At 41.6% G+C, this 12552-nt stretch overlaps 1 protein-coding gene across 1 annotated transcript in view; it reads left to right on the top strand.

The window, feature by feature from the left end:
- Positions 1-375: 375 nt before the first annotated feature.
- Positions 376-12552, top strand: part of RAF1 (Raf-1 proto-oncogene, serine/threonine kinase) — a gene marked incomplete in the record, with an annotated part of 77385 nt that continues 65208 nt past the window's right edge. Inside the window, 1 exon segment of the mRNA XM_072421008.1 lies at positions 376-594.

Below are 12552 nucleotides of genomic sequence, written 5' to 3'. Positions count from 1 at the left end.
CTTTTGGTAGTTGTAGCAGCCAAGCAGAAAGGTGGTAGAGCTGTGCTGCAGGAAGACTAAATTAAAGTGGACCTGTTGTTTGCATGGCTAATACCCAGGGATAATGTAACCCCTGCAAAGTCATACAGGGTGACAATTGCTGATGTTTAATGTGTATCAGCCATAGGGGCCCCATCAAACATTGGGGCGTGTCAGTCTTTCAAGATGTGCCAATCAGAGACTCGTAGGCGTGTTCTTATCCCTGTCGTTCTTGGTTGGCAGAAGGGGCGTGATTAATGACGTAGGCAGGCGGAGCCATTGGGTATGGACACGGGGAGAGGTTTGCAGCAGTGGGTTGGGCACTAGATGAACTCTTCTGTAGTTATGTTAGGATCCTCCCCGTTCTCTAGTGATGTTTACTAATGGACGCGTCCAACCCCCCCTCAGCTATGCGCGGCTCCGAGCTCCTGGGACTGTGAGACTCGGGAGTGACTGAGCTGGTTGTGTTGGCTTGTTCTCTCTCAGCGCCGGCGGATATGTTCTGATTCCTGGGAAGTGGAGTGGATTCCGGAGCTGAGGTACATGACACTGACAGGCGAGGGGGTACAGCGAGAGGTAATACTTCCCTGGTGCTCCCATAGTCCTGGCACAAACTTTCTACAATCCCAGCACAATTATCAGCTCCAAGCTCTGCTTCTTCTCTGCCAGTCACACTGGGCTTCCAAGCAGTACATTTCATGTATCCCATGGCAACCAACCAAATTCCTCTTCTCATTTCTGCTGTGCAGAGTGTACATGAAACAAGGCTTCTGATTGGCTGCTGAGGGAAGTAATACATTGACTTGTTGGGTGCATATTTCACATTTCTATTTTTATATATTGACTTGTTATATTCGTATAAAGTCCTATGCAGTGTACATGTGTGAGCTGTGAGCCTGTATCTGTATGAGAAAAGTTTGCTGAACTTGTGTGAGTGAGCCTGATTATGTATTTGTAGCAATGTTGTCTCATCTGATTGTATAGACTGCTGGTATTAATAAACAGGATTTATATAGCGCCAACATATTGTGCAGCGCTGTACATTAAATAGGGGTTGCAGATACAGACAGTGACACAGGAGGAGGAGAGGACCCTGACCAGAAGAGCTTACAATCTAGGAGGTGGGATTACACGTTGGTATTACTTTGCATGGCCCCCTGGCATGTTGCTATTGCCCATACCCTCAGTATTACACCGCTACCTAGGGCCCATTGCCCATACCCCTGACCACCTTGTAACCACCCCCAGCCCTAAATATTCCACCCCTGCACCCGGCAATATTACACTGCTTCCAGAGTTCATCATACTGAACCTAGGTGGCCCTGCATGCCCAGACTGGCAATCTGGTAACTGTGGTGTCTGCCATGGGCTGATCAAGCTTCATATCCACCAAGGGTATGGGCAATAGCAATATGCCAGGGGGTAACAGTAATAGTGAGGTGTAATCCCACCTCCTAGATTGTAAGCTCTTCTGGTCAGGGTCCTCTCTTCCTGTGTCACTGTCTGTATCTGTCTGTCATTTGTAACCCCTATTTAATGTACAGCGCAGTGGAATATGTTGGTGCTATATAAATTCTGTTTATTATTTAGTATTATTATTATTATTCTTATCATTGTACAATGAGGTTTGTGGCCTTAGTATTATCAATATTTAGTAGAGAGGGTAAATATTAGGGCATGGGGTGACAACATAATGTCAAGGGGTAATAAAGGTTCAAGGGTCAGCAGCAGCAGGGTGGGGTAATATTGAGGTGCACAGGGCACTAGTATGATATTGGGGCATCCAGGTTTTTTTGAGGGCATGGGGTGACCGCTTCATGTCCAGGGGTAAATAAAGATCCAAGGGTCAACAGCAGCTTGTGGGGGGTTAATAGTAAATTGCACAGGGGCATCAGTATCATGTTTAGGGGCAGCTAGGTATTAATGGCACCTTAAGTAGTAATAAAAAACAAAAAGTTCATAGGTGGGAAGTAGCATGTGGAGGGGTAATATTGAGGGTAAATAAGATTGTACTAATTGGATTGGGGCAGCAGAATGATATCAAGGGGTAATGAGGTGGCTATACCAAGAGTTGTGGCAGCAGCTTTATATTTGTGGGAGGTCAGGCCTTATATATATATTAGGGGTGCCCTCACTGTTTTGGCTTGCAAGCTACTTTTGAAATGACCAAGTTAAAAAAAATGCTAAACATACATTTATTTATATATACCAAGTGTACTTTATATATTATTTATCTTGCATACCAGCATAAACATGGCACAATACAATTTTTGGCCATTACCTTACTCCGATGACTTCCTAAACTGAATGGAATCAGCCAAAGTTGCATAGTCGGGGCAATAGTTGCTGGTAGCCAGCCTCAGACTTCCAAATGATGATCAGTCATAGTGGAACGGTATTTGCACTCCTGTGCGCGGTAGACTTTATTTTGAAAGGCAGGGCTCCGCGATCTACCGGTAGATTGCGATCCATGTGTTAGGCACCCCTCATCTAGAAGGTTATGGTAGCAGCATCATGTGATGGTTAGGTGGAATCCATTTTGGGGGATGCAGAATTGGCATCCCATGATTAAATGTTTAGGGAAAGTAGGGCTATACCGATAGGGGAAGGGGTTATGGGGTGATATGTGAGTGTCTCATGGAGCTCAGGATACAATGAGAAATGTTACTGTGTGCTTTAGGAAGCAGCAAAGTGTAGCAAGGAAACTTGTCCTGTATAGAAGGGGCAATACAGAGAATTTTTCTGGATTCAGGTTCTTGCTGAAGTTACCGGTAGCATCTTGTAACAGGAAAGACTTTTAATGCTTGCCATACATAAGGCTTATTTCTAGCAATCTCATCCAATATTAATTGCTGTTTATTCTTTCAATCATAAAAACAATAGAAGGGCTTAACCCAACCACCCCCCCCTAGTTATTGGGTATCTGTATACATAAAACAGGCTGACAAAGTGCCTTGACCTATAAAGTTGTTTTGGAAACTGAAAGTTTGTTTTTTCCAGCAGGAGAAGGACGGTGTGTGAGATGAATGCTATTGTTTATATTCAAGAGCATTGTAAAAATGATATTTTAAACAGCATCCCATATCCCCTCCCATTGTGTGTTACTTCCCCCACCTCCTAGATTGTGAGCTCTTCGGGGCAATCCTCCTGTGTCACTGTCTGTATCTGTCTGCCATTTGCAACCCCTATTTAATGTACAGAGCTGTGTAATATGTTGGCGCTATTTAATAATTCTCATTTGTTTACATGGCTGTCCCAAGTTCCTCAGCTTGTGAGCTCTCAGTGCTCAGCCCAGAAATTATTTTAGCTGGGTGGGAACAAATTTTAGGCGGGTGGCAGCCCCTGTATTGTAACCCAACTTATTAACTACCCAAAAACAGGCGGGTGGTTACTGAAAAGTGCTGGGTGGTGCGCCGGGCTAAAAGCGGCTGGGGAGAACACTGGGCTCTGGATGTGATATATTTCTAGCATCTTTCCGACAACTCGCCAGCTGAAGTGGTGAGGACTGCCAGTGGTGCCAGTGCAAACCAATACCGGTCACCCATTTTTATAGAACCAGCGACCCATCTACAGCAAGCCTCAGAGTGCCAAGTGCTCTTCTACTGTGTTCACACGTGAAAAACTAGAAAAGCAATCTATTTTCCGATCACACATGATCAAAGGGTATTGTGGCTTTGATATGGTCTCTAGCTGAAGTGGTGCCATACTTGTACATAAGTGTCAGCTTCATCCTCTCATGCCCTCCTTACGGGTGACAAAAAAGTAATGGCAACCCAGGCAGATCTTCCAAGCACTTTTTATCCTTGAAATGTTGTTCTACTGGTTTGTCCTAGCCATTTAGAATCCTAGATATTTTATCTGGATTGCCTAGTTACACATAACTACTCTTGTTGTTCATCAGCAATTCTATAAAGATTTCTTTCCATAAAACTGATTTAGTTTTCAGCCTTAAATGCAAAAAAAAAAAATCATATTCAGAACATATAGAAAATAGTCCTAGTGTTCCATTTATACAGGATTTTGTTTTTTCTTTTAAGTGAAAAGTTGCACAACTCCAAAGAATTTGCAGCCTCCAAATGTTATTTTTTAAGCCTGGTGTTTGTGTGCCAAGATCTAACCCTGCGTATAAACATGCTTAAATCTTCTGGGTGGAAGAAGTGTCAGCTGGAATTCGTGCAGTTTTATAGAAAGCAGTTATTCTGTGGAATACAAATGCTTTCAGTCCATTAGTTCGGTGTTTACCGTCCTGTCAGCGTGCCGCCTTCACAGGGCGAGCGGTGCCACCTGTATTGATTGGTGCCTGTCCTCCTCTGTAACCTCTGCACTGTCAGAGGAGCCATATGACTTTGATCTCTTGCAATTCTCTTTGCCAAGCTGTGTGTTTTTCTGGCTAGCATTGGTACTTCCTGGATTCAATTTGCATGTGCTTTGCTCCCTCCTCCCTCCATGCTTTAGAACTTGTTGGGATTTTATCTATAAACAGTCTGCAGCTGGGACACATCTCTCAAAATGATTTTTTTTTTTGGTACAATTTATTACTTCTGTGTGCTAGATGAGTATCGTCTACCATTGGGGACCATAGTAACTACTTCTACAATAGTACAGGTAGTTTCCGGGTTACATACAAGATAGGGACTGTAGGTTTGTTCTTAAGTTGAATTTGTATGTAAGTCGGAACAGGTACATTATTTCAATAAATGGAATTAGGACAAATGTTTGTCTCAACATATTATTAGGTAGTGTGCTTTCAGTAACTGTATAAAATTCTCATTGTCAGTTAATCACAAACAAAGCAAAAAATACTTAATAGAGCCTAGGCATTCATTTTACTTCTGGAGCAAGCCGTGCTTTGATATACAAAAAAAAAAAAAACTGCAGACTTTGTATTGGTCATTAAAGAGTTACAAGAGGTTGCAGAACAGCAAAAGACTTCTTGTGCAAGTCATGTGAACCACCACCTCATTCCTCCATATGTTGGATGTCCTTAACTCGGGGACTACCTGTAATTGTTACTCCTATTGATGAATCCCTAACCGTTTTAATACTACAATGCTATGATTGAGCTATTATATTTTGCCTGCCTGCCTACTTCTAGATTGCAGCAAGTGTAGCAGATGTCTAAGTAGGCAGAAGCCCGTAGAATTCTGGTGAGGATACCAAGATACTGTCATCCACGTTGGGTGCCAGATAGCTTGTGTTAGCTTGTATGTGCAATTGATCTTTTATTTGCTGTAATTTCCCATGTCGTGCCCTATACTGGTGCAAGCTAGTTTTTTCTAGTGGAATTATTTAGTTATTATAAGACAAATCTAAGTTTTTTTTTTTTTTCCTCCTTCTGCAACATTTCTAAAGAATTTGTACCAAGCTGACATGAACAAGCAGCACAGAACGTTGCAGCCTTATTTCATCAGGCAGCAATGACCTCCAGGTCTTGTTTGACATGACAGGCTGCTGGTGTTTTCAATGATTTTGCTTCAATGTGAAGTTTACTGCGAATGTAATCAAGGAAAGATGACAATGAGGGGAAAGAAACCATAAATATCACCCCGGGTCTGTCTTGTCTTTATAGGTATAGCCTAAACGTTGCTATTACAAAGCCCATCAATCGGCCTATTTAATAAAATGAAATGTTAAAATAAATTTAATTCAGCATGGGTCAGTGCATGACCACTTGTGTTGGGTTCTGTGGGATTTTGTTGGTTACTTATTATTTTTATATAGTCTGTATAAATTATCCTATTTGAAATCTATAGATGGCTTAAAAAGTCAGCTGAAGACAGGTAGTCTTTGCCCAGCTCTCTTTTGTAACTATAGTATCTGTGTTTCTACCCTTTCTAAAGCAAATCTCTGACTGCCATAAAATGAGGGATTGTTAATGTTAATATTTACAGAGCTTAAAGCTTAACTACAGGTACATACAAATATCCTAATTAATGCAGCCTGTATAATTGCATCAATAAGCGTAGGTTTATAAATGCAAGAAATATGAATGCCTAATTTTTTATTTGGGTCATTGCCTGTTGCTTCTATTACAGCACAGCTTAGACTACATATGAAACTGGGACCCAGTTAAGCTGTAAGTACAAAGTTTATGTTGATACGATGTGATCATCAATCTGCTGCTTCTGGTATAGTCCAGTCACAGGACAGAGATGGGAAGGGTAAAAAATGGGAAGATCAGATCTCCTGTCCAGCTAGACAGGGTTGTGTGTAAACTAAAAGGAGAGATTTTCACAGGAAAGCAACAGTTTGTTCTGAATATAAAAGTGTTATAAGGCTTAGCAGGATTAATGGACCATGTATGGCCAAGATCTAGGGATGCTCCCCTTTTAAACCCATGTACAGTGAGGGAAGGAAATATTTGATCCCCCGCTGATTTTGTACGTTTGCCCTCTGACAAAGAAATGACCAGTCCATAATTGTAATGGTAGGTTTATTGTAGCTGTGAGAGACAGAATAACAACAAAAGAACCCTCAAAAACCCAGTACTCAAAAGTCAGAGCTTGATGTGCATTGTAATCAGTAAATAAGTATTTGATCCCCTATCACCCAGCAAGATTTCAGGCTCCCAGGTGTCTTCCCTGTATGCAGGTAACAAGCTGAGATTAGGAGGACCCTCTTAAAGAGAGTGCTCCTAATCTCTAGGTTAAAAAAAGCTGTCTAAGGATGTCAGGGACAAGATTGTACACCTACACAAGGCTGGACTGGGCTACAAGACTATCGCCAAGCAGCTTGGTGAGAAGGTGACAACAGTTGGCGCGATAATTCGCAAATGGAAGAAACACAAATTAACTGTCAATCTCCCTCGGTCTGGGGCTCCATGCAAGATCTCCCCTCGTAGAGTTGCAATGGTCATGAGAATGGTGACGAAGCAGCCCAGAACTACACGGGGGGAACTTCAGGGCAGCTGGGACCATAGTCACCAAGAAAACAATTGGTAACACACTGCGCCCTGATTTCCTGAAATCTTGCAGAGCCCGCAAGGTCCCCCTGCTCAAGATAGCACATGTACAGGCCCGTCTGCAGTTTGCCAATGAACATCTGAATGATCCAGAGGAGAACTGGGTGAAAGTGTTGTGGTCAGATGGGACCAAAATTGAGCTCTTTGGCATCAACTCAACTCGCCGTGTTTGGAGGTGGAGGAATGCTGCCTATGACCCCAAGAACACCATCCCCACCGTCCAACATGGAGGTGGACACATTATGCTTTGGGGTGTTTTTCTGCTAGGGGACAGGACAACTTCACTGCATCCAAGGGACAATGGACGGGGCCATATACCATCAAATCTTGGGCTAGCACCTCCTTCCCTACAGGGCATTGAAAATGGGACATGGATGGGTATTCCAGCATGACAATGACCAAAAACACACGGCCAAGGCAACGAAGGAGGAGTGGCTTAAGAAGCACATGAAGGTCCTTGAGTGGCCTAGCCAGTCTCCAGACTGCTTGATAGAGGATACAATACTTATTTCACTCATTACAATGCACACCAAGCTCTGACTTTTGAGCACTGGGTTTTTGAGGGTTCTTTTGTTATTCTGTCTCTCACACCTACAATAAACCTACCATTAAAATTATGGACTTTTGTCAGGGGGCAAATCCTTCTTTCCCTCAATATATATAAAGCTTTGTCTTAACAAAAAGATTTGCTGATATTAATACTTGTTATACTTGGGAGAAATACAGGGGCTGCCATTGCTGACCTTTTGTAAATGTTGTTTTACTGGTTACTGATGTTAATGCATCAAAATTAAAAGGATTAAGAGAAAATGCTGGAAAACCCCTTGTGTATAGCGGATGTGTGCTGGTTCCTACATTATCTATTCCTGTCCACCACACTGGTCCCCAATTCAACCTTCAATGTAGTCCCCGGTAATGGAGCTGCCTGAGCAGTCTATCCCTGAATGTTGGTGGCACATTTCCATTTGACAGTATTGGGAATGGTAATTGGCCAACAAGCAATGCATTGTATGGAGGCAAAGGGATTGTTTTGTATTCCTCAATTCCCTGAATAACTGATACAGTAAAGAATCGGGCAGGTGGGAAGGAGATGCTTGCTTCCAAGGCCTTCACTATGCGCCCTGCATGGCGCCGAACAAGCTTTGTATCCAGCACATCCTTGCCTGCTCCTGTTGGCTACAGATAGTTCTTATATACTTATGTTATAGTAAATTCCTTATGTAAGTCACAATATGTTCCTTATGAAGGAGTATCTTCCATTAAAGCACACACTTCCTTCCAAGTCCTTAAACATTACATCCTGTTTCTATTGTACCTGCATAAATGCTGCTTTCCTTGGCCTGAGTGTGCCCTGCAATGTAAGGGTTTTGGTCATGTCAGGATAGTGTTTATACATGGGAACCTGGAGTGTAGAGAGGCCACAATTGGTGCACACTTATATTAAAAATGTATTTTTCTGTGATACAACCTCATGGTAAATCTTGGCTCGTCACCTCTAATTTTGGAGTAGACCTAAACTCCTATAGAATTTAGTTTTTTTTTCTGCTCCTCCTTTTGCTGCTGCCTACCCAACAGTTTTACTGTACCACCTACCTGATGGCTGGACCAACATCCTTGCAGGACTTATTTGATTTAGTTCTTTTACTGATGTTGAGGTGGCGTCTGTGTGAGGCCGATTAGCGGTTTGGGAAGCCATTTAAGAGACACACAGATCCTTCCTCATGGATACGTCCAGCTGCTGGTATTTGTACAAAGCCCGGTCAACTTGTAAGTAGGCGACAAGAGGAGGATAGTAAGGTTAAAGCAACTGAAGGTGGTATGTGCTCTAGAAGCATGTCTGTTTTTTAGGTGGCACTAAGCATGAACAGGGAGACCTCAACCAGGCCTGTTGGCTCCCAGTTGATCCCTGTGACTTATTTGAATTTTGTATTAATTCCCCTTCTAGCTTTACTAATAGAGTCAAAATGAATTTGTAGTTTCTACTTAACGTCTAAACCAGCCTTTCTCAACTTTTTGACCCCCCGAAATACCCCTACAATAATTTTCGATAAATTGATGGGGGGCAGAAAAATGTTCTTTGCATGGTTGCCAGTCAGAGGAGTTCCCTCCATACAATAATGCATGCCACTATTACAAACTGCTGAAAGGTCCATGGTTTCATGGAGCTGAATCTGCCCAGTGGTGTTGGTCCTGGAACTATTGGGGTACCATGTTATGAGAGGTCATTTCAACCACAACAACTTCTGGAGGACCCCTGGGGCTCCACTGAATTCAACGGAGAATGGCTGATGTAAAGAAATGTCAATATCGCTATTGGGTCATTAAAATGACTCTAGTTAAATATTTCTTTACATGTTTATCAGTATATGTGCTATAAATCAATAGCTCAGAATGTATTTTTGGTAATAGGGTGATACATTTACTTTTTACTTTCTTGTATCTAGTTTTTATGGAATTGTTAGGTTTAAGATTTACTCAAGTACAACTGTTTTAAAGAAGCCTGAACTAATATGCATACACAGCCTTTGCTAAACTCATAAACCAATTCATATAACAACTCCTGTACTTGTGAATGAGTTTCCTGCAATGCAGACCAACCGCTTCTTGTCTTTCCTTTTGTCAGCTGACTGGTCTTGTATCCGCCCCCTCCCAGCAGTCTGTAGTAGGGGGGCTGGTGGTCTCCACCCACGGCTCTGCTTTTTGCATAAGATATATGTAGCACAATGGTGATGCCACTTGGTTTACTAATTTTCCAAGCTAACATCAGGATTATAAGGGCATTTGCTTCACAAAAAGTGGTTTGATGTCCTTTGTGGATGCAGCTAATGAAGCCAGAACTCTTGAACCATACTGGGTCAGCGGTGTGGAAAATACTGAAGCATTCGATAAAGAAACAACTAGCATTCTGTAATAAAGTATTTACCCGTTTGTTTTTTTTCAGCGCAGGTTTCCTTCTGAGAGTGTGTAACTGCAGTTGGCTTATTTTGGCTGCTGAAGGACTGCCACATTTGCACATAATGTCAGATCTGTATGGTTGCCTCTAGGGACTAAAATAATAATAAAAAAATCTCTGGCGTTGGTAAATGTGAAAAAAAAATCTTCTCAGGTTGGTAAATAAGCAGACAACTGCTGTTGTGTCTTTTGTGTGTTTTATGTTTTCACAGACAGCGTTCTATGCCTGAACATGTACTGAACCTGCGGTATACTTTTGTTTCTATAGAGCAGACTGGAATGTTAAATGTGTCGGAAGGATAAGAAGTATGTATTGTAAGGTTTTTTTTTTTTTTTTTTTTTGTTTGGTATTTTTGCTTTTGGCACATATGTCATATATGCTATTAATGCAAAGGCTTATATAAGTTTACTTGCCGTTTGGTAGATATTAGTTGTTGTCATTTGTAGAAACCAATAGACTGTCTTGATCAATAATGGTAAAATAATTATCACAGTTGGACCCTGGCACTTAAGGACGGTAGCACAAAGAGCACCATGTTTTTGCTTCATGTTACGTTGGATATGCCATTCAAATTCAGTGGGCTGAGGGCAGCACAAAACTTACATTTTGGTCCAGCTGTTATTTTTTATCAGTGAACTAAAATGCACATTGGAGAGAAAGGAGGAGGAAGATAAACCCTGTAGTTGGTGGTAGTAATAGTAACCCTTAGCATTGTTGTTGGTGGATGCAGTAATGATCTCTAGTATTCCTGTTGGAAGATGAATTAACATATATCATTAGTTTCTGTGAATGCACCAATAATCCCAAGTACAGGTAGTTCCCAAGTTATAAGGACATCCGACAGATGGATGTCCCCAACCAGCTGATGTTGTGGGTGATCTGTAACATCTTGTAATTCTATAATGACCAAGACAAACTCTGCAGTTGTTTGTTTTTGAATTTCAAAGCACAGCTTGCTCCAGAAGTTAATGAATGTCTAGGCTTTATTGAGATTTTTTTTTTTTTTTGCTTTGTTTGTGAATACCTTAAAATAATGTACCTGTTCCAACTTACATACACATTTTAACAAACCCACAGTCCCTATCTTGTATGTTAGCTGGGGGACTACCTGTATTGGTGTGAGTAAACAGTCTTCCAGCTTTTGGCGTTCTCAGTAACACTTGGCATATAATACACCAGTGATGGGGGTTAATATAGTAGGTAAGTGCAAAATAAACCCCAGTTTAAAACTCATTCCAGCAATCCGCATCTTGGTGTAACTGTACACCGCCGCCTAGAAGGTTATAGACCCGACCCAAATCCCAATGAGCATCACACAAAGTTTTAGTAGATTGTGTTTTGGACACTAGCGCTACAGAAAATAGTTATCTAGCCTAGAATAAAACTTAAACTATCTAAGACTATCTGATATTGGGGAGAGGTTACAGATATATTTGTGACCTGCAATGCAAAAACCTTATATCGGCACACAGGATATTTGTTGGCAAAATGATGACTTGACACTATATAAAATCTGCTTACTTATTATTAACTTACCTTTCCAAGACTGTTCTTGGATATGAAGAAAACTTGTGGTCAGTGCATTGTTTAGTACTCGGTGTCTTCCCCCTAGGAGCTGGCTGGTAAAGCTCATCTGTCTAAATTATCCTAAATACTTCTTAAGGGGAACAGACATTATTTTTGCAAATAAAATGTTGTTTACCAGATTATCCAAAATGCATGGGACATAATAAGACTTGGGGGATGAGATCTGCAGCTCTTGGTGGTTTCGTTTTATTATAACACATAATGTATAATAGCGTGATAACCCTCACTGCTTGTCTGCACTCACATCACATTATCCAGTTTAGCTGTGTGCACGTAATGTAATCTGCTCGTCCTTGTAAGCAGTTTTTGGCAGTCTTTGTTAATATCACTTTGTTGGCGTAGTTAGCGGATTGGGTTATACACAATCATCATATACACAGTGCTCAACCCAGAAATTTTTTTAAGACAGGTGGGAAGAAATTGTAGGTGGGTGGCAGCCCCAGTATTTTGACCAAAAACCTTTAGTAACCACCCAAAAACAGCCGGGTGGGTGCTGAAAAGTGCCGGGTGGTGCACCCAGCTAAAAGGGCCTGGGGAGAACCCTGTATACACAGTGGTATATACAATCGGGGGTGCGTTATTGAGAAAATGGCATTGGAGTAACATACAGAAATATTTTTCTTATTTTGCCGTGCTTTATAAATGATTGTTTCCAGCAACAGGAATGTGACATCTGTACAGGGTCGTTGTACTCTTTCAATGCACTCAATCAGTAAGACGTGGCAAAGAATTCAACAGCTGAGATCTGCCTCAGATAAGTCCGTCTCCCCATATACACCGTTATGTTACAATTCTTTGCTTTCCTTTCTAGTATTCCTGTTCGGGTCATATGGGCTACAAAATTAGGAATTTTAACAGATGTTGAACGGAATGGCAGGTTGACTACTTTTCACAAATGGAGAGATGTCTCGCAGCCTCTCTGAAAGAAGAAGCCCACCACAAATGCGCCAACCTGCAGTTTGGATCTCTGCTCCTGGTCCAGTTTGCCATACACCCGGCACATTACAGTTTGCCTTGTCACATTACATAATTT

This window comes from Pyxicephalus adspersus, chromosome 8 (genome assembly GCF_032062135.1).
Source record: "Pyxicephalus adspersus chromosome 8, UCB_Pads_2.0, whole genome shotgun sequence".
Classification (NCBI taxonomy): domain Eukaryota; kingdom Metazoa; phylum Chordata; class Amphibia; order Anura; family Pyxicephalidae; genus Pyxicephalus; species Pyxicephalus adspersus.
Note: the sequence above shows the minus strand (reverse complement) of the source record. Positions and strands in the feature narration are given on the sequence as shown.